The sequence below is a fragment of the Dryobates pubescens genome, chromosome 1 (genome assembly GCF_014839835.1).
Source record: "Dryobates pubescens isolate bDryPub1 chromosome 1, bDryPub1.pri, whole genome shotgun sequence".
In the NCBI taxonomy this organism is placed as follows: Eukaryota; Metazoa; Chordata; class Aves; order Piciformes; family Picidae; genus Dryobates; species Dryobates pubescens.
The window spans coordinates 20,143,724-20,164,929 of NC_071612.1; the positions used below are offsets into that span (position 1 = coordinate 20,143,724).

Sequence of the window (21,206 nt, forward strand, 5' to 3'; positions counted from 1 at the left end):
AAGTTAAGTTCTCATTAAAACATTTATTACTGTATCATACTACATATTTCTTTTAATCACTAGAACTATCTTCTGAATATTCTTTAAATAGCAAACATTGCCAAGTTGAATCAAATCAAGAAATAAACTGATGAGCCAAAAAGTTCCTTTTATAGATTTCTCATTAACTACTTCAAGAAGCATTTATCACATTGTACCACAACATGATGTCTAACAATATTTCTATAAAATACCTTGCTTTTAAAAAAAATTGTTGGTATTAACTATTTTTAATTCATTTTCCCAAATATTGACTATTTTAAACAAATATGTAGTAAAATACTCAAATCATATAAACTGAATAAAAAGCATAGAAATGCAAATAAAACATATTTTTGTATAGTCCTGTTAATATGGTGTCCCAGAGACAGAACTCTTTGGACATCTTCCTCACATTTCTAAGGATTTATTATTACCTATTGTGTCACCACAAAACTATAATTCTAGAAGTTAAAAAAAACAACAACAAACAAACAAACATCTGGAAAAGAAGTTCCTTGATCTAATTGTTCATGAGGAATCTTTTCCTTTTTTAATATTGACCTTTCAATCTCCAGAAAGCAAACAGAAACTTATAGCTCAGAGAAGCATATAGAATTACATAGAAGCTAGCACTGGACACACCACAAACAGTTTCTGAGGACATATGACAAAGGCAATTTTTACACCATGGAATTGGAAGATTTTTCAGTATTTTAATGGTTCTTACATTCCAAAATGCTCACATTGGAAAAGCCATAAAATGTCCCTTATTTTCCTAAATACAAGAAAGATATTCATCTTCTACAGATTATGACTCATAAGCCAAGAAACAGCAAACAATATTTCATAGCTTTTAGGACAAAATATGTTATGGCCTCTGCCTTTTTCCAGAACTATATAAGATCAATCATTAAAAAATAAACATGGATAAATGAATCATAAATTAACACCGGGCTCCAACTACTAATAAATGTAAGAATATGGCTCATGAACTTCATACAGTGAAGGTGAGCTAGAAGTTTGGAATTCTTATAGTCCTTGGCTTGCCTGCAAAAATGTCAAGAAAGCTATTTCACTTTTATTTTAAAGTTCATAATGTATTAATGTAAATATTTATAGGACAATATTTCTGATGGAGTCAAAGAAAAACAATCCATCTATTTTACTCTCAAAGTTATGAGACATGGATCAATTTTAGATAAACAGTTGCATTTTATTCATACACTTAATCTCATTTATTATTCTGTCCTCTTCATTCTAATCCCAACAAAATTATGTTTAAAAGTGGATGCCATAAGGCTTGAATAGCCTTAATTTTAATGAAAGCTGTTAATTATTCTAAACAAAAGGTATTAAATAATAAAGCCATAGATATCAGAGGGCCATATATTCATAATGCTAACTTGAAATGAGGCATAGCTACACGGTGTTCTATAAACTTCATAAGAATGTATAAAGCTTGCTGTGTAGCAATTTGTAAAAGACCATCAATGTTTTCATGTGTTATGCTCAAATACAATATTAATTGAATAATCTTTTCATTAAAACCTTAAATATTTAAGGCACTGTAACAGGAGAAAGCTGATTTGCTACTGTATTGAAAAAATTCCTCTCATCTTGCAGAAAGCAGAAACTTTATGCAACATATGAAACCTAAATATGGCCTCTTTCGAGCATCTGGTTCAAACAGAAAGAAACCTAATGAAATTTTACATTTTTCTCCACTGTACATTTTTTCATACAAATCTGTGTTTTTCTGGTTTAGAAATATGTCCTAATCCTAGAAGATGGGGGTTTTGTTCAGGGGTTATAAACTTCCTGACACTAAGTGACAGCAACAGGTATTCTGTGACTTCAAAGCCAAAGAAACAGTATACTGCATTGTTACATAAAATCCTATTTTATTACATAAAATGCTTTTCCACAAAATTAAATAATATTAGGTTAGTTCCTCTACATCTCTGTGATAGTAGACTATATTAAAATTGTGAAGTCTGATCAGAAGTTTTGACAATGTTCCTGTGATTTGCATCAAGAAACATTTTCCAATCTTTAATTTGCATTCTGGATTTTGCAGACTTTAGCATGGTTTTTCTCATGTGATGGTGTTGAAGGATTATGAAAGCCAACCAGAAGTTATGAGAGTGGTTTTGCATGGAAAAGCTAACAAGCTCTTTTTGATCTATTGTCTTGTGGATCACAGAGTTCCATTCAGATTACCACCTCTCCTGTCTTGGGAAAATACATAACCAACACTTAATTCCAGGAAATAATAATTCATACCAAACACTTTCAGGAAATAATGGTTCATATGTGAAATAGCTGCTGTCATATGACTCCATAAAAGCTCCCCCAAGATGCTTCAAGATTTCAATCAAACCCATAGCATACACAAAAGTTATAACTGGCTCTCCAAAATTATTTTTAATGTATTTTTACATAAGTGGAGTTGGGAGGTCTTAAACATATGAATGTTGAGACACTACTGCACAACAATACAGGGATAGGGATTTCTACTAGAATCCTTCCACAGCAATGTGGAGCCTACTACATAGATGGCCAACTGAATGCAAGCTCCTACTGCCAATACTCTTGAAGCTGCCTGAGCGTGAGTCAGCTTCGTTCAGAAGCTGTAAAGCCTCATTTATCTAAGAGACACACTGGTTTAGATTGGGCATAGTGCCACACAACATACTGATGGCTTCCAGACTGGAACTGGCTCACATACAGCCTACTCAGAGTGTGGGTAGAGCAAGCTTGCATCTGTCTGCACAGACATACTCCTGGAGTATGTTGACATATTATCTTTGTCTATTATCACGCATAATCTGAACAGTAATAACCTCAAATACATAATTCAGTGGCATTTAACCAGACATCTGGGTTAACAAATTCAGCAGAGCAGGACTGTATATTCTATAAATGACACATGTTGGTTGCTTTCAATTAGCTGCAGGGGAAAGACAGGGAGACCCAACAGCTTTAATTAGTATTTTAGAGTACAAAATAAAGATACAGGGCGTGACAGGGCATATAAGGAAACTGAAGTGGATTCCTTTACTTCTGCATGGCCTAGCACACTACCAGATTTACAGTTCCTCCACTAGGTCTCTGGGAGACAGAGCTTACAAAGTACCTTGCCCATCCTGCTGAGTCATTTTAAGCAGCCTGTGGGGACAGATCCACACCTGTACTTCATCGTATCTCATTTTTTACACATCACACACTGGTTTACCTACATTTGTGAAAGTTCCTGTGATACTCTTTCAACGTACTTGAAGTTTCCTAAGGAAGAAGCAAATCTGATGAATAGAAGTTATTTATTTATGTTAGGTACCCAGTGATGCTGATAAAGGATAGGATAGGATAGGATAGGATAGGATAGGATAGGATAGGATAGGATAGGATAGGATAGGATAGGATAGGATAGGATAGGATAGGATAGGATAGGATAGGATAGGATAGGATAGGATAGGATAGGATAGGATAGGATAGACCAGGTTGGAAAAGACCTTCAAGATCATTGAGTCCAACCTATTATCCAACACTATCTAATCAACCAAACCATGGCACCAAGCACCCCATCCAGTCTCTTTCTAAACACCTCCAGTGATGGTGACTCCACCACCTCCCTGGGCAGCCCATTCCAATGACAAATCACTCTTTCTGTGAAGAAATTCTAACACCCAGCCTAAAGCTCCCCTGGTGCAGCTTGAGACTGTGTCCTCTTGTTCTGGTGCTTATCACCATTTTTGCAGGAAACATTTGAAATGAGATTAGCTGACCACTAGGAAGAAGGTTAAGATGCCAGCAGAGGACGATAATTACTTTCTCACAAACATGAAGTAAACCATTCAAAGATGTAAACAGGCGGCAAGGTCTTCATCTAAATCTCTCAAGTGAGCAACACACTTATGTTTTGCTGATAGAAACTGAAACTCGTCATGCATTTCTGGGCAAGAATTTTTGAAAATTAAGACCTGAACTGGCACCAAGAACAACATACAGTCTGATACACTCTCTAGCTAACATGCTTAAGAGTGTAAGAATAATTTATAATTCCTAATTATCTACTGTGTCAGGAAAAAAAAATTACTATCCAAATACAGTTCTATAAAGATGTTATCACTATTTGCAGCCAAAATGTCTCCTTATTGTTTAATAAATGATGGTAATAAAAATACATTTTAAAGTTATTTATTAAAGCACTGAATTAAATTACATTCTCTAACAGTAATATTTATAAAGAGTAATCCTTTTTGCTCTTACTAGTTTTTCCTCTGTTTTTTTGGCAAACTAATCCGTTATACAAATAATGGAGCAGCACTCTTAACACCAAGAAAAATCACTCTGACTGTACCCAGTAAAATTAGGTAAACTCTAGATTAATAAAATAGATGGTAAATCTAACAGCATTTGCTCCACACTACTAAATACTCTGTACATTTTTCCTTGACATACATAAAGTGATTCCTAGGATTCCCAGCCTATATATCCTCCACTATAATGCAGTTTCCCAATACAAGAGGGAGAACTTTTCCCTGGAAAGACAAAACACATTAAATTAAGCTTCTCCTCTCCTAGTAAAGCCTGACTGCATTCCAATCCACAGCAGTATACTACCTCAAGATAATATCTGTAGAACAAATACAGTGAATATGACAGTCTTGATGAACACATTTGCAGCTGTGAGATCAGGGCTTCAGGTACTAATGATTCCAATGAGAAGCACCAAGAAACTTGCACAAATATGTTAATATACTTCGTGCCACTTCATGCAAAAGTACAAAACAAAAGCTAACAGCAACATTCCCTTCCTAACAACCAGGAATTCATTTATTTAGGCAAGTGGTATTCCACCCAAAATTACTCCGTATCCTTATGTGTTTAATGTTTTCATTAACTACAGGGATGATGGACCAGAAAACCTAATTCTTACATTCCGATGAGACTTGAGACTGGAAGGATCTTCAAGTGGCATGAAGGTAGGAATAAAAATGTCTTGCCAAACCAAAACTGTTGTCTAGAAAACTAAGGAGGAACATCTTATTAATGATCCCCTGTGAATACAGCAAATATGCTGTGAAGTAGATTGTAAGGCAGAAGTTGTTCTTCTGATCCATGTGACCTTGGGAAGATATTAGTTGAAATACTGAACCCAGCTTGGAAACGGCTTCTCATGAAAAATGTGGAGACAAAAAACCCCCAAACAAACAGGACAAAAATTAGAATAAATAGTCTATGAGTGGCAATGTGATAAGAATATCAAATACTATGTCAAATTGAAATAGAACATTTTTTCCACGTCCATAACACAAAACAACAGGCAATGTGCATAAATTGTGGGAGAAAAAGTTGCGTTTTTTTTCCTCCCCCTCCTATATAGCCAAAGTCTGATGAGAATGGCAGGTAAGAATGAATAGCATTTGAGTATTGGAAGAAATTGCTGGGGAAAGACAGTCACTGCCAGCAGACATCCTTTTGAACAATTGAGGCAAAAGTCTGTTAAAAATTATCTGGATATAGTTGATCTTGCCCCAAGACATGACCTTATCAGCAACTCAATTATTCAATGATTCTACATTTTAAAGCCGATTTACTCTGTGTCTCATTTGTGACAGCAGTCTTTGGAGTTGATGTCGTGTTTCATCTGCTTCCATCACATGTTGCTAGCCTTCCTATCACTGCAAGACAAGACCTTTTACATTTAAGTTTCTACATCTATAGTAAGAAAGGCTGGCACAATGTTATGTGAAAATTTCCATGACAGCAATTACAGATAAGAACAACTTTATACTGCATAGACCATTCTTCAGTGACACTGAAATAAGGAAATGCCTTTCCTTGGAGGATGTACCAACTGTTAATCTGATATGGCTTTTAGACAAACAAAAAGTATAAAATAATTTAAATATTTAAATACTTTCATGGAAGTAGTGTGAAAGAATGATTTGAATTAAAGAAAAATACCATAGCTAGGATTAGAGAAAGCAGGTGATACCAAAGCAACTCCATTATATATGTAATCTAACATCTGAAAAATGCAATCTTACAGATCTCTAGCAATACAGAGAGAGAGTATGTATTTCTGAAAGCATCTGTCTTGGAGTGAAAAAAATTACTTAATATGAAAAGGAAGCCTTTGCACACTGGAAGGGAAGATAAGATAATGCAAGAAGAAATAAATTCATGAAAGACTCTGTTGAATGCCAAACTGAAAAAGTATATTGTATACAGTATTTTATCAAACTGCAGCCTAAACAAATGTCAAATGGAATAATTTCTTTAACAAATATGGGCAACAACTGAGAAAAAAAAGGGTTGTCCACTAGCATATATTTAGTCAAGATTAACTATGGATAAAAAAATGTACTAAGAACGGATTTAATAACCCTAAACTGTCATTCAGCTTGTAGGAGGTATTCAAGATACAGCTAATAAAACACAAAAAATGGTTCCAGCCACCCACAAAAAAAATCTCAGTAGTATAAAACACTGAAGGATGACCACTAAGATAAATGCTTTCTTTTGAGAGCTGCCTTGCAGTTAACCTTCTTAAAGTGTCTCCCAGAAACCTCTAATCATAATACATTGCATTGCCACTTATCACAGTCAATTTAGAAGTGAACTCTGTAAACACTCCTGCTTTACTCCCCACCTCTGTTAGTCTAAGAATAATACTCTAAGCTTTAATAGAAGAACTCATGACAACTCTTTGGGAGGTGAGGTGAGTTCTTAGAAATGGTCCAACTGTAATCTAACAGAATTCCAAGATTAAGAGTGATAGAAACAAGATCTTCTAGCAAAACTCTTACTGCCTTTACTACTTAAGCCATTTTCCACAAAATACAGAAATGCAACTTAAAACCTTAGAGTTGAAGTTTAAATCAAGTCAGAAATGTTTGAACTAATGATATACAGCACTCAGCCAGCATCTTACATACTAATTGTACTGAGGAGTAAAAAAAACCACCACCAAAAACAAACCAGAAAACCCCCAACCCAACAAAAACCCCTCCAAACCAACTCAATCAACTTTTTCCCTTTAATCACTGTTTTCTTTCCCTCGTGACCCCCAGTATTCAACCTTAAGTTCAGTAGGAGGTGACTAGAGATAGACAGTGTTGAGAGATTCTGTTTGAAACAGCTTCTCTCTGTCACTCCTAAAGCAAATAAATGGTTTGTTAAAACATGCCGTTAATCCATTATGGATGTGCATGCATCTCAGAAAATAAACTTCAGAATATTATTGGTATTTTAAAGCTTTTCCTTTAAAAACAAGACATACTGATCACAAGTATGAAATTCAAAATCTAAATTTAACAACAGATTTGTATGCCTAAGCTATTTATGTGACACAGACATGTAAATTCAGTCATCACTTACTTTAGACAATTACCCTAAATTTCTATGCCTGAGGTTGACAGAAAATTTGTCTCTCCAATTACATGACTAAATATGCTTTACAAAACTTACTTCTAAATAAACAAGTTTGCACCATTTCCAAAGAAAGATTCTTTTTACAATACTTTCAGAAGAAAACCCAGTATGAAATAGCATTTCAGACTGGCCTGGTGCCCTTACAGCAAGCACAGAACTACTGATGCTTCTCTGCCTAAACACACCCAGAAGCATACAGCTCTGCTCCCTTAACTATGGGGCAAGAAGATAGAGGGTTCTCCACTCACACACCTCAGTCCACCCCACCAAGCACTTTCCCTCATATTATCTGAATATCAAACCTTAGTTTACCATTTGATCAATAAATCTGCTGGAAGCAGGTGCAAGGAGGAAATATCGAAGCTTACACTGTGTAAGAGTCAAGAAATAATCTCTACGTTACACCTGTATTAGATGCATATTTGCATAAGGCTAGAATCAAGGAGAAACAGGAAGAAACTTCCTTAATGTGACATTTCAGAGTAAATGGAAAGAAGAAAAAAAAAGACAACCTGATTCTGAATAATTAGAGGAGTTTTTTGAAAAAGCAACTTTTGTACCCATTTGCCCTCTTCCTCCAGTTTACCTCCCCGGAGCCACAGTCTGGCGCTTCTTCCCTATGTTTCATTATTCCCATACTCACACATCTCCTCACATTCCTCAGTAACAGTGAATGTATTGCTGTATTCCTCTTTTACCTTCTGAACAGCAGTTTGGAATTGCATATAGTTGTTTTTTAAACAAACAGTAAAACCCGTTCAGAATAAAGGTTCAAGAAGAAGTTCAGAGAGAAATTTTAAAAGGCAAAGAAGGGACTTTAATGCCCATCTTTTGGGGCTAATTTTCAAGTAAGAAGTAGGTACTCAACTGCCCCTTGAAATCTCTGAACTTTTTCAAGCCCTCTGACATTGCACATCTGATGTCTCAATGATTTATGTCTTAGAAATGAAAGGTAAGTAAAGCAGACCCCCTTAGAAAAGTCATATTCATCTATGAAAGCAATTACATCACAGTTTCATAGATCACACTTAACTACTGCATTATCATTTCATTAAAAACAGGCAGCATTGCTCAGAGGAGTAAAATACATCAAATTTTAGATTTTGTGAGAAATGCTGGGAAAAATAATCATTCATAGTGCTGCAAAACACAGCTGAAGAAGTTAGAAGATTGTAATTGTTTCTGGGTTTCACAGCTTTTTACTAGCATTAATTCCTATTGTTCATTTGGCTTTGTATGATTCTTCATAGGAATGCAACCAACACTTGGCTAAAACACCTCTGTCTGTTTTATGCAGAAATGGGGAACACAGAGAACAAGAGCAATGACATTGGAACACATGGGATTGTGTTACAGCAGAACATGGCGCTGCACAGGGTCCACTTAAGTTAAACAGGAAAACAAAACTACAGGTGATCCGTCATTGTCAGCCTCCTTGTCCTTCAACACTGTTTTTTCTGTTTATAGACCACAAAGATAAAAGTACTTTGCAGGATGAGTGGTTTGATCTCTTGAATGTAGTTATTGGTGATGTTTCTGAAATGCCAAATGCCAGCTTAAGCTTGGAAGAGTGTTACTGCTAAAAGTTACTACTGTAACCTTGTATGACATAAAACTGAGATGCAGAGACAGAATATTAAAAAGGAAACTTTTTGTTAGTTGTATTCTGGTCTTAATTTTGAACTGACAGCATTCCTAATGGCCATTTGTTACAAACTAGATGGTTATGCTCATGGATGAGCGGGGTTTTCTTTCATCTTTTAATAAATACTGATCAACAAATCTGATCAAATTTTGAGCAAAGCGATAACACAAAATGATATTAAAATCTCTTTCCTTTGGAAGTTTAGGAAAAATATTGGTCTGATTTTGAAAGAACTAACTTAAGGTCCTCCTTTAATTTCCATAAAATTACAAGCAGCTGCCATTTGCATAACATATTTTAATAAAATATCATAAGATTCAATGTCAATCACATTGTACTTTATAACACAGAGGGAATAATTATCTCCATTTTGAAACATTTGGAAATCAATATAAATATGCATTAGAATTTATGCCTTGAGCATTACAGTGTTTCAGAAGGCAATTTCAAGAAAGAAAATTGCCTGAACACATGGGATTAACAAAATGCAATCTCTTGACAGTGCATAATTCATATTTGATAACTGATCTGAGGGCACAGTTTAAATGCTCAGTTACTAAATAGGGTGTCAGACAGAGATTATGTAAACCAGTGTCATAGAATTTCCACTAGCCACAGATATATGTCAGAGTAAATTCTGTGTATTAGCCTTAAACCCCAGCAAAAGGCTGCCAGTATTAATATTTTAATTTTTCGAATTTAGACCTGTGAAATCAAAAATCATCATTACCAGTATTAACACGACAACATTCATTACTTATTGCTAGAATATGCATATGTGTTAAAGCTGTTACATAGCTTAATTTGATAGAGTCAGAGAAGTCTACAAATTATTCCAACTCAGCATTTAAAAATATTTTTTAAAACAACAATGTTTTTGTTAAATTTACCTAGTTGATGAGGTATTGCTAGGTACAGGATAAACGTAAATAGACTGTTCTAGAAACATTGCCCCTGAGGATTTCATTATATTGGGAACCACTGGATATGTATTTATGAACAAGCTGCACAAAACCAATTATTACTCAATTGTTAAAGTAAGGGAAAAAAAATAGTTAAGCATCTTAATAAAAGTAATTCAGATACTTAAATTAACAGACAACCATTCCATTAGGTGTGGGATGTCTAAAGATCTAGATGTGTGAAGGACTCTTGTTAGAGAACATTTCTTCAGATCTTGTCTGCAACATTTTACCTCAGTGAAAAGAACACCTTTGTTTTCAATAAAATGCTGCATATGAAAATAATAACTATAAAACAGAACAATGTCAGTAAGACAATGAAAGCCTAGAGCAGGCATGAGATCTTTTATAAGGAAGAGGAGAAGGAATTAGACAACAGCACACAACTATTTCTCTAATTAATATCTTAAAAGATTGGAAATAAAAGAGATTGGTTACCACATGTTATTCAATTATATGATCTCCCTGCTAATGGAACTATTCACAAGCACTGTCAGCAGCATGAAAACCATCATATGATTCAACTTTGTATAAAAAACGTTTGCTCATTGATCTTCTTTGGTGGGTTAACTGCTTCAAAATTATTGTCAGACTAAGAAGCTTTTTAAGAAAAGGCATATGTACAGACAGAGAGCTTTAAGATCATAGACACTGGCTCACAGTGAAGACAGGGCTAACTTTCTCAAAGCAGACAAAAGAGGCTACTCTTGTAGAGATTTCAGTTAGACACAAGACGAAAACTTTTCACAGGGACAATCAGTCATCATGACAATCTCCCCAGGGAAGGGATGGAGTCCCCAGCATTGGACACTTCTAAGATTCAGCTGGACAGGGTGCTGGGCAACCTCGTCCAGAGCATCATTTCCCACAAAAGGTTGGACTAGAACCTTGAGATCACTTCCAACCTGGTATTCTGTGATTCAGTGTTGAGTCTTGAAAAACAATAAACTTGTGCATATCACACTAGATTAGCAGGACTAAGACATGAAGTTTTTTATTGATTTGACTATTTCTGACAGTTCTTAGGAAATGTTTAAAGCTGAAGGACTTTTCCTGAGGGCAAAGAAAGTCTGCTTTTGGGCTAAGATTGAATTAGCTCAAATTTTACTACAAAAATAGATAATAAAATTATTTAGCCCCATGAGGATCGTCATCCAACTCCTGACTCCACATAGGGCAACCTAAAGTTAAACTGGATCACTCCCTTCTGTAGATATTAGAAAGGTGTACATCAGAAGGCATCTGTTCTAGTTTAGTATTCTCAAATTACATGTTAAAAATAACTGACTGAAGCGAAACTTCTCGGGGAAAGGGGTTATTAAAGCCTCTTCTGATGAGGACACCAAGGCTGCAAGATGGGACACAGAAACATGTTACAGTCGGGAGCCAGCAGCTTGTACAGACACTGAGATTACAAACAGGGGTGGCAAGGACAGACAGCACCTCTGAGTAAGTAGTGGGAACTGGATAGTTTGCTGCCATTGAAAATTCACTGCATTAGGTAGAAAAGGGGCATCTTTGCCTGGGGAGGGGATGTGTGATATAGGTCTTTTAAATTCTGATAAACTATTCCTTGCCTTTTGCTCATCTTTGAGGAATTCTTCGAGGGGGTGGGGGAAGATCCATGTCAAAACTATAACCAAGCCATGGCCCTGTCATGTGACATTACACTTTCAGACACTCATGCATGTAGTCATTCAGTCATGACTACATCAACCATAGGATCTGAGATACATCCAGATGGCACACAGCTGAGTTTACTGATCGGTTAGACACACACGTTGGCAATGAATACCCTGCTGTAATCTCCGAAGTGACAGCAGAGTAACAGGACTGTGTATCTATTGTATATATTTTCAAATCTTTTCCTCCTAATGAAGAATGAAACATTTTTCTCCTCACTCTTTTTGCTTTTATCTTATAGGAAAACTACTGGAATTAGCAATATGTCCCTCCCACCTCATTGTATTTGCAGATTTTGTAAAACATTTCATTATTGGGAGGATACAAATTACTTTTCTGACAGAAACAAAATATCTTGAGTAGCATGTGCGGGGTCTACTTTTAAGGTACAGCTTTAAAACACACAGAGACAAATATTAATAAAATCAACATACTTTTAAAAATGCAATTTCAAAACACTATCTAGATATCATTTTGCAAACTTTTGATGGCTGTATCTTAGAAAAATATGCAGCTCTGTTTAAAAAAAACACAACCCAACACTGGGTAAATGGATGTCTATGGTCCTATTAAAAACTAAGATCTCTTTAAGAAGCCAACAAAAACTACAGAAGGCTTAGTATTTGACAGCCAAGCTACTTAAAACTGGACGGGACATTACAAAAGCAGTATAAAAGCAAAGGATATATTACTCAATTACAGAAACATAATCAGAAAGGACTGAAAGAATAAAAATAAAAAGGGATTATTTTTTGAAACCCTCATGCTTAGATCAGGATGGATGACACTTTCTGGCAAAGAGGATGTGAAGATATTATTGTACACTTGAATTTTAACACAGGCAAAAATTTCATAGTTTAAAAGAACATTGGAGTGGAAAAATAAGAGGACAGCATAAAAGCATCATGCAGAACACTATTTAAACTTTGAATTTCCTTTTTCAAACAACATTTCAACAGTGGTGACAAACTTTATCACATCAAATTTATACTTGAGTTAAAAAATGCAATGCTGCTTCAGTGCTGAAAATTGGAAAATGCTCAGTTCAGATAGTAAATTCATACAATCGCTTTTGCCCAGGGATAGTCCAAGAGGCATATTTGCAGGAACAATTACATTAAGAAAGACTGCTAAATTTCTACAGTGGCTCTGGTACAGTAAAAAAACTACAAATTACTTCCAAAACCTAAGACACAGACTGTAAGTGTAAGAAAAAAAAATAAAAATAGTGCTTTTGAAAAATAGTAACAAGCCAATCCAAACAAACAAACAAGTTGGCTTACAATCAAATAACAGACACTTGATTTATTATTTTTTGAAGTCTATATAAAACTGTATACTGTAATCTTGGATAAGCTGCAGAATCCAAAACAAAAACAAACAAACAAAAACCAAACCAACCAACCAAACATGATGTTTCTAAGGAGGATTTTGAACATTACCTGAATCTATAGCACATCTGGAAAGAATTGTGATGGAAAGAGCCTGAGAAGTAGTTGCTATGGAAAATGCTCTCTTAAACTGCTATTCGGGTGGCCTTGTGACTCATACAAATAATATTTTTGGTAAGATGCTCATTTTAAGATGAGCTGCCACTAGAAGGAGGAATGCTAATAAAAGTAAGTGTGATTGATATGAGAAATGAAATGGCAGCTGCTAATTTCTGCAGTGAGCAGGGATTCTCTACAGGTGGTAGCACCTCAGCGCCTAAAGAAGTCAGAACTAACCAAATTGAAGGCTAGATATAAAAGCTGGTGTAGGATTTTTTCCCCTGTTGTGTAAAAGGGAAAACTCTGTGTAAAATTCTGCAGATAGCTATGTTTCTGAGTGCATTATCCAAGACCAAAAAACAAATTCTCACCCTCAAAGTATGACAAAGATTTGCAGGATTCCAGAAACTCTTTTAAAGCATATGAGAACCATGTTAGCTGGCAAGAACAATATTCCCCTCAACAACAGAATCACAGAAAAACTTGCCCAAAAGGTGCTGAAAGAGACAATGCAATGTTATCCTTTCTGGAATTGAAGATTAAACAAAATAAAAATTTAAGGTCAGTATCAAGTACTAAGAAAGTTTATCCATGTCTGCCTTAATTATTCCAAAAAGATAAACATATGTACAGGCTACTATGATATTATTCATTACCAAAAAAACCCTTGTTTTAACAATAGAAATCAATGCTTTGGTTAATAACTGATGTATTTTTAAAAGTAGGAAACACTATGTAAAAATCTAATAAATGTAATACTTAAAATGTTAATAACTACATTTAAGTACTAAAAATCTGTCAAAAGCCTAGTTGGTTTGGCTTTTCTGCTCATTTTAAAAGTATACTATATGAACATTGCTCATCATTCCATAGTTAAGGTTGACTTAAGCTTATGCATAAGGCAGCCAGTCATATTATTTAAGTACAAAAGAGCAATGTATATTTCTCCCCAAATTACTTCCATGCTTCTGAACACCAGTGGAAGTTACTTTGTAATGAACAAACACTAATAGCTACATTTGGGAGGAACAGAGTGCATATGATGTTTATAAAGGCTGACATATTCCATTCATATTCACAGCAAATAAACTATCTTGAAACAAGAGACCTGGAGAACAGGGAACTTAACATATCAGTGCTGACTGCCTAAGAGAAGCATAAAACTGTGTAGCATATGGTGAAGAAGGCCAAAAGGTATGACCAAGAGGGCCAATAGTATCCTAGGGTGCAATAAGAAGAGTGTGTCCAGCAGATCGAAGGAGGTTCTCCCCACCTCTACTCTGTCCTAGTGAGGCCCCACCTAGAATATTGCATCCAGTTCTGGCCTCCCCAGTTCAAGAGGGACACAGATCTACTTGACAGAGTCCAATGGATGAATAAGGATGAATAAGGGACTGGAGCACTGCCTTATGAAGAAAGGCTGAGAGACCTGGGACTTTTTAGTCTGGAGAGAAGACTGAGAGGGGACCTAATAAATGTATATAAATATATGAGGGCTGCATGTCAAGAAGGAAGGGACAGCCTTTTTTCACTTGCACCCTGCGGTAGGACAAAGGGCAATGGATGTAAACTACAGCACAGGGAGTTCCGTCTCAACAGGAGAAAAAACTTCTTTACTGTAAGGGTCACAGAGCACTGGAAGAGGCTCCCCAGAGAGGCTGTGGAGTCTCCTTCTCTGGAGACTTTCAAGACCCAAAGGGATGCATTCCTGTGTGATCTATGCTAGATTATATGGTCCTGCTCTGACAGAGGGGTTGGACTCAAATATCTCCAGAGGTCACTTCCAAGCCCTAAAATCCTGTGATCCTGTATGGGAAAACAACTTCACATATGTTGACAATACTTCCAAAGTAAGTAATATCTTATGTTTTCTAAGAAGTCACTGTCTCACACACTCATATAATAGAGAAAATTGTTCTATTCTGCAATCAACACAGTGTAGAAGATGCATGCTCATTATAACAAAAGGAGGAACAGCTAATCATTATTTCCTCCATTATTTCAACAGGTAGAATAACCATTACTGGTTACAATCAAATTGTATACTGTTAGCCAGTGATTTTTTTTAATTGGGGTTTTTTTTGGACCTGTAATGCTGAAAATACAGGAAATAAGAGAGCTCACTGGCAGGCTTTGGAGCAACCAGGTAACACACATGACAAACAGAAGTCCTTTGCTCCTTGCTTGATATACCATTGACCCATAGACTTGAGATAACGTTGCTCTGTGTCTTCTCCAGCCCTAACTGCAGCAACACATGCACTAACCCAGTACAATGAGAGCTTGAGGTAAGGATTAAGTTTCATATTGCTCCTGCCAGGAATCCCCAAAAAAATTATCAGAATGTGTCTTTTGAGTATAATAAAATCAAGATATTGAGAATTCCAGGCCTGGTCTTTTCCTATTCAATACAGACAAGCAATAGTATAGCTAACTAAACCACAGCAACCCTCTCACATAAACAAAATCCAGCTGCTAGATGTGGTCCGGGTCTAATTCTGAAAGGGACCCCAAGGATTCTAGTCCTCGTAAGGTCACCATGTGGTATTAATTGGCCTAATGTGCCTTTCCAAGCACCTTTTTTCGTCAAAGACTCTTGGTTCCCAACGCTACATCTAGACTGCACAGCTGAAGCACATTATTCTGCAGCTCATTCATTGGAGGCCTGGTTTTCACAAGGTCACAGCATCAGAGGGCACAGCAGCTCTCTTCAGTCTTGCATTCTAGAGTTCCCCTCTCATGGAAGTATAGAGGTGAGTTGATGGGATTACACTCAAATCTCATCCTGCCATAGATCAGAGGTATTCTTTGCTTTCATACTCTCAAGAGTGTCCATCAAAAAGAGACTCCCTATCAGAAGTGCAAAGCTTTCTTCTGAGATGCCAAAATACTTGATGTGTCAGATTCTTCCTGGTTCTAGCTTTGTCCATCTCTTGCAGATTATTCATAGAAGGCATACCTCAAATGAAATGCAACTGGGCAGGCTATGTGTCCGAAAGACACTCCTGAAAAGACTGGCTTGCCCTGGACACAGTCAGTTTCAAGGAATGAGACAGCCATCCTATTCAAAGGCATTTGACTGCACAAAGCCTAGGGATTGTGGAAATTTTTGCAATAGGATGGGATAGCTGTCAAGATCAGGGCTTAGCTGTGGATCAAAGCAGTCCTAAGAAAGTCAAGCAGTTGCTTCCGATTACCATCACAAAGGGCATTATCTTCTTCTAGAGCCCTTCACAATTTTCTTTGACATGGTGGGATGATATGGGCCTAAATTATACACTGTAATAACCAGGATTTCTGTATTACATTCATTAAAAAAAAAAAAAAGTGAACTCTAAGGTGAAAGAAAGAAAGCACTATTCCAGCTACTAATAACATCTGATCATAAATTAATTTTATTAGTTATATAACAAAGTGCTATTTTCAGTACTGTTACAATTCACAGTACTTTTACTTTCCAAATACTAATACTTCTATTGCACTCTCACTAGCAAGTGTTTATACATCATATCTCAACCAAAGACAATATGTTAAAAGAATACAAAGAATAATTCAGTGATGGCTTCTGTTCTCCCACAGTGTAAATTTTGGCCAAGCATTTTGCACACTAATTAGTGTTATGCAGCTTTATTCCTTATTACTTTTGAAAACATGCAAAACCTATGGAAAACTAAGTCAGAATTTATAGGCATTTATAAAATATGCAAATACCACATAAAGGAATAAAAATTAAAAGAAGCATGAAGGATCTGATGACAATTATATTTAACATGTTAATTACATCCCAAACCAAGGACTTCTGTAAGCTTCAAATTTTACAGGTCTTTACTAACCAGATATGATGAGACTCACAACTGCAGTAGTGAAAATATTATTGCTTCTGTAAACTCCAAGCTCAAGTATAAAGTAGATATGTAATTTTCAACTCCCTAAACACCCCAATTTGGCACTAAAGATGCTGTTTTACATTTCCAAACATTTTCCCCTGTCACTACATTTTATACTTCAGTTCTCAGGTTGTAAGTATTTGTTACTTGCAGAGCAACTCCTTTTGAACACAGAATCATGGGAGGCATTTGTTACTAACTGCTAATGCAGCCTGCCAAACAAAAACTCCCTGCTGGTGACATGACCACCTAGTGACCTCTAAAAATGTTTTAACAATGTGAAAAATATCTCCCTCTTGTAGGAAACAGCAATTTTTTAAATTAAATGTACATTGAATGTTCGCTTACATACAGATAAATGGTATTCAGAGTCACCTTCTCTGTTTCCAATTTCAATCTTTTGAAACCCAGCCCAAACCTAAATAAATAAACGTTGATACTAAGAGGAAACTAAGAGCTCAAGAGCCTTGTGATTTCACAAACAGCTTTTTTCCATTTTCTAAAATCTAAACTTCGAGCCAGACATAGAACAGGTAATGAAAAGAAACAAGTTTGGCAGCCCCTATGTGGGTCTAAGCTGAAAATGTCAGACAAAAATAAGTGGCTATAATTTGGCAGATTTAAAGTCTTTAAAAGTTTGCAGCTTGCTAGACTGGTTCTTTCTTCTGTATGTAAAATTTGCAAATTGAAACACTAACTGTGTTGAAAAGTGACCGTTACATAATCAGGCTTTTAAACATCGTGTTATCATTATCTATCCCTTGTGCAATAGCATCACAAAGAGAAAAATTAATTATGGTATCTACTTACATGATAATGAACATCTAATGCTTAAATATGCTTTACTTCTGTAATACTTTCAGATTCTTTTTTTTTTTTTTTTTTTAGTTACTAGGACATTGACAACTTTCCAGTCAATACATTTTAGACAAATATATCACATTTGTGATTTTTTTTTTCTTATGTGGAAGACACTAATTTAAAAAAAAAGGACTACTTTATACCTTTTAAAGAAAGTAACATTTTCTGGAATATAAGCCTGCAGCTACTTTGGATCATTCATAAGAACAAATTTGCTAATCTCACCCCATCAACATTTTACAATTTTTACTAAGAATAATAAACCAGCTATGGTACAAGCCTTGAATCTCATAACTATCTGGCCCCCTGTTACCATATTGTATCAGGTTAAAATAGGCTTAGCAGGCTAATGTCACAAGACTGACAGAAGTCATGGCTTCCATGTCTTTGACACAGCTGAACATAACTTAAGTACTCCATATAAAGGACTTCAGTGCTATTAAAAGTAGATATTACAATCTTTCCCCATATTTTGGTTTTGAATGAAAAGTCAGAAAAGCCGAGATACTAGAACTGAACAGCTAAAATACTGACAGCACTAATAACCCAAAGGAACCACCCAGGCATTCAGAACGTGCTAAATCCATGTTATATCAACATGCTACATTGATGCACAAGGTCAAGATGTACCTATGGCTGCAAAAGCTTTCTAATGTGCTAATTAGCAGTCATATTCTCTATAAAACACCAATAATTTTAATGTAGTTTAGAGGGACACCTTTTCAAGTACTATCAGAAAAGTAGAATTTTGTTTGGATAAAAAGTTCTATTTCAGCATATTACATAACCAGCAACATATGCAGGTTTTATACACAGCTAGTGTGTGCACCTACTAACACCTTATAGATTAAGTATTCCTATAAGAAGTTGAAAAACTTTGTTTTTCTAAACCTTATTCATATGCTACAGCATACCGCTTGACTATTCCTCTGTTCCAACACAAAAAGTGTTGTTTATATTTCTAGAATTGCAGCAATTCCAAAAAAAAAAGTAAAAGGATATAATTAAGTTCACAAGAATAAAAGCCATCTCTGACCCTCATCAAGTACTACAGCTATCTGGGAAGCTTTATGCTGGTTCCCACATCTGTCCAGAAGTGATCTGAAGCAAGGTGCTCTCCATTCAGAGGAACACCCAAACAATACTCAATATAGACATCCGATATAGACTGTAAGATAAATATACCTCATCTCCTTTACATTTGATGCAAGACAGACTTGTGAAAAGACAATAAACTGATTTAAAAATAAAAATAACTTCTGTATTGCAACATTTTTGCCTTCAAGGTAGAATCTGCTGACTTATGTGAAGTGATGACACTGGTATGAAAATATATTCTCAGAGCCATTTCTCACCTGTAATTCAAGTGTTCTATTATAGGTGAGGTAACAGAGGTTTATATAAGGCTCCTTAAATCCATTAAATTCACTGGGACTGTCCTAGTTCAGACTTAAAGGTCTAGCACCTAAACCCAGCACTGAGTCAAAAGATGTAATGTTATGATTTTTTGGCTTGTATTTATTGATGAAAAAAACAAAGTTAAAAAAGAAATGGTGTTCTATATATATTAATATTTGGTTTACTTCTCTACCCCCCTAAACTGTTTCTTCATAGGCTTGATAACAAATAGGGACCAGAGATGTCTAATTCCATCTCCAAATAATAGCATTACTGACTCTTTGTCTAATATTATTATTATTATTGCTACTACTACTACTACTATTGCATTTTATTCATCCTGCGAGGACTACTGCACAGGAAGAGCTACTCAAAATTTTCTTTTTTCTTCCCCCCACCTTCCCACCCCCCCCTGCCAGCAGTGGGAGACATGCCAGCTGGGACATTTTAAGTCTCTTTCATTAAAAAGAGGTTAAGGTCAAAATAAGTATGATAAACATGGTAGTTCATCTTCTCAAAACTCAAGATGAAAGACTAAACAGAAGAGAATATTTTAACCTTCCTAACTGTAAAATGTTTTGATTGGGTTTGGGGTTTTGGGGTTTTTTTGTTTTGTTTTGTTACTGCATCATTAGAAGCAAAAAGGACTTGGGAAAAATCTTTTTTTCCATACATTTTTTGTTTTTAAATGTACTCAGTAGTTAACAACTGCATGTTGCGAGTTTATTATATGTTTTCAATTATCTAAATGACTGACACTTTCAAGTTTTATGGAGGATTATGAAGAGTAGCACACATAAAGAGAAAAGAAATACATTTTCCCATTATAAAAGGGGGAAAAAAAAAAAGTTTAAAAGAGAACTCACATTGTGTTTTGGTTAAATAAGTTGTCCTTTGTTTAAAAATTTCTAAGTGCTATGTCTCAGAGTTCCTTGCCTGTAGGAATATATTAAAATACAGTAAATCCCTATGCTTTGGTTTCTTACATTAAAATACTTAGTTACAAGAATACTGAAATATGTTTTCACTCGCTTCCTTTAAAAAAAAAAAAAAAAATAAAGACAGCCCAAAGGTTATCAGACAAATGGGGACAACAGATTAACTTCCAAAGAGCTATATTCTGTTTCTTGTAAAAGAAAAGTAAATTTATAGCACATCAAGCTTTTATTCCCGAGCGACTTAATAACTGGAATGCAAAAGTCTAAAAGCAGCAACAAGTAGAGCTGGTCAAAGCATACGTAATGAAACTTGAAACTAGGCAAAGAGATTTGAGAGGTTAAAGGGAGATAGGGTGGGAAGCCAGCAATGCAGACCTGTTCTCCCTCAAAATCCTAAGAAATAACTTCAGTACAGAGAAAGCAGCACGGGTTGCATAAATTGCAAGTGACAGAGTCTTTGGGGCTATGGAGTTAGTTAAAGTGGGGGGTGGCAGGGACTCATAGAGCACTACATGGGAGCAGCTTTGTGCCCAGTCTTACAGGTTAAAGTAAAAGGAGAAATATCAAATGTACCATATTAAACTAACTTTACCGCAAGGAATGGTGCAGCGAATTGCCCCCAGAGATAAGCTACCACAAAACCCCTCTGTTAACCCAAGAAAATATATTGTATTGATGTAAATCATTAAAAAATAAAAATCATAGAAGTTTTAATAGATGCAGTAATTATTCTTAATGGATAACATATGTTAGGTATCATCAGTAATGATACCATCAGTAATGACCACAAAGAGCTGACATACGATTTATTAAAGGAAGAGGGACAGGCTTCTAGTTAGTACTATTACAGAGAAAAAGCAACTCAAAATGGTGTCAAGTGT

The 21,206-nt window shown here is 35.6% G+C and overlaps 1 protein-coding gene across 11 annotated transcripts in view; it reads right to left on the reverse strand.

The window, feature by feature from the left end:
* The window catches only part of ERC2 (ELKS/RAB6-interacting/CAST family member 2), a 458,989-nt gene that overhangs the window by 141,667 nt on the left and 296,116 nt on the right, over positions 1–21,206 (reverse strand). The window lies entirely within an intron of this gene.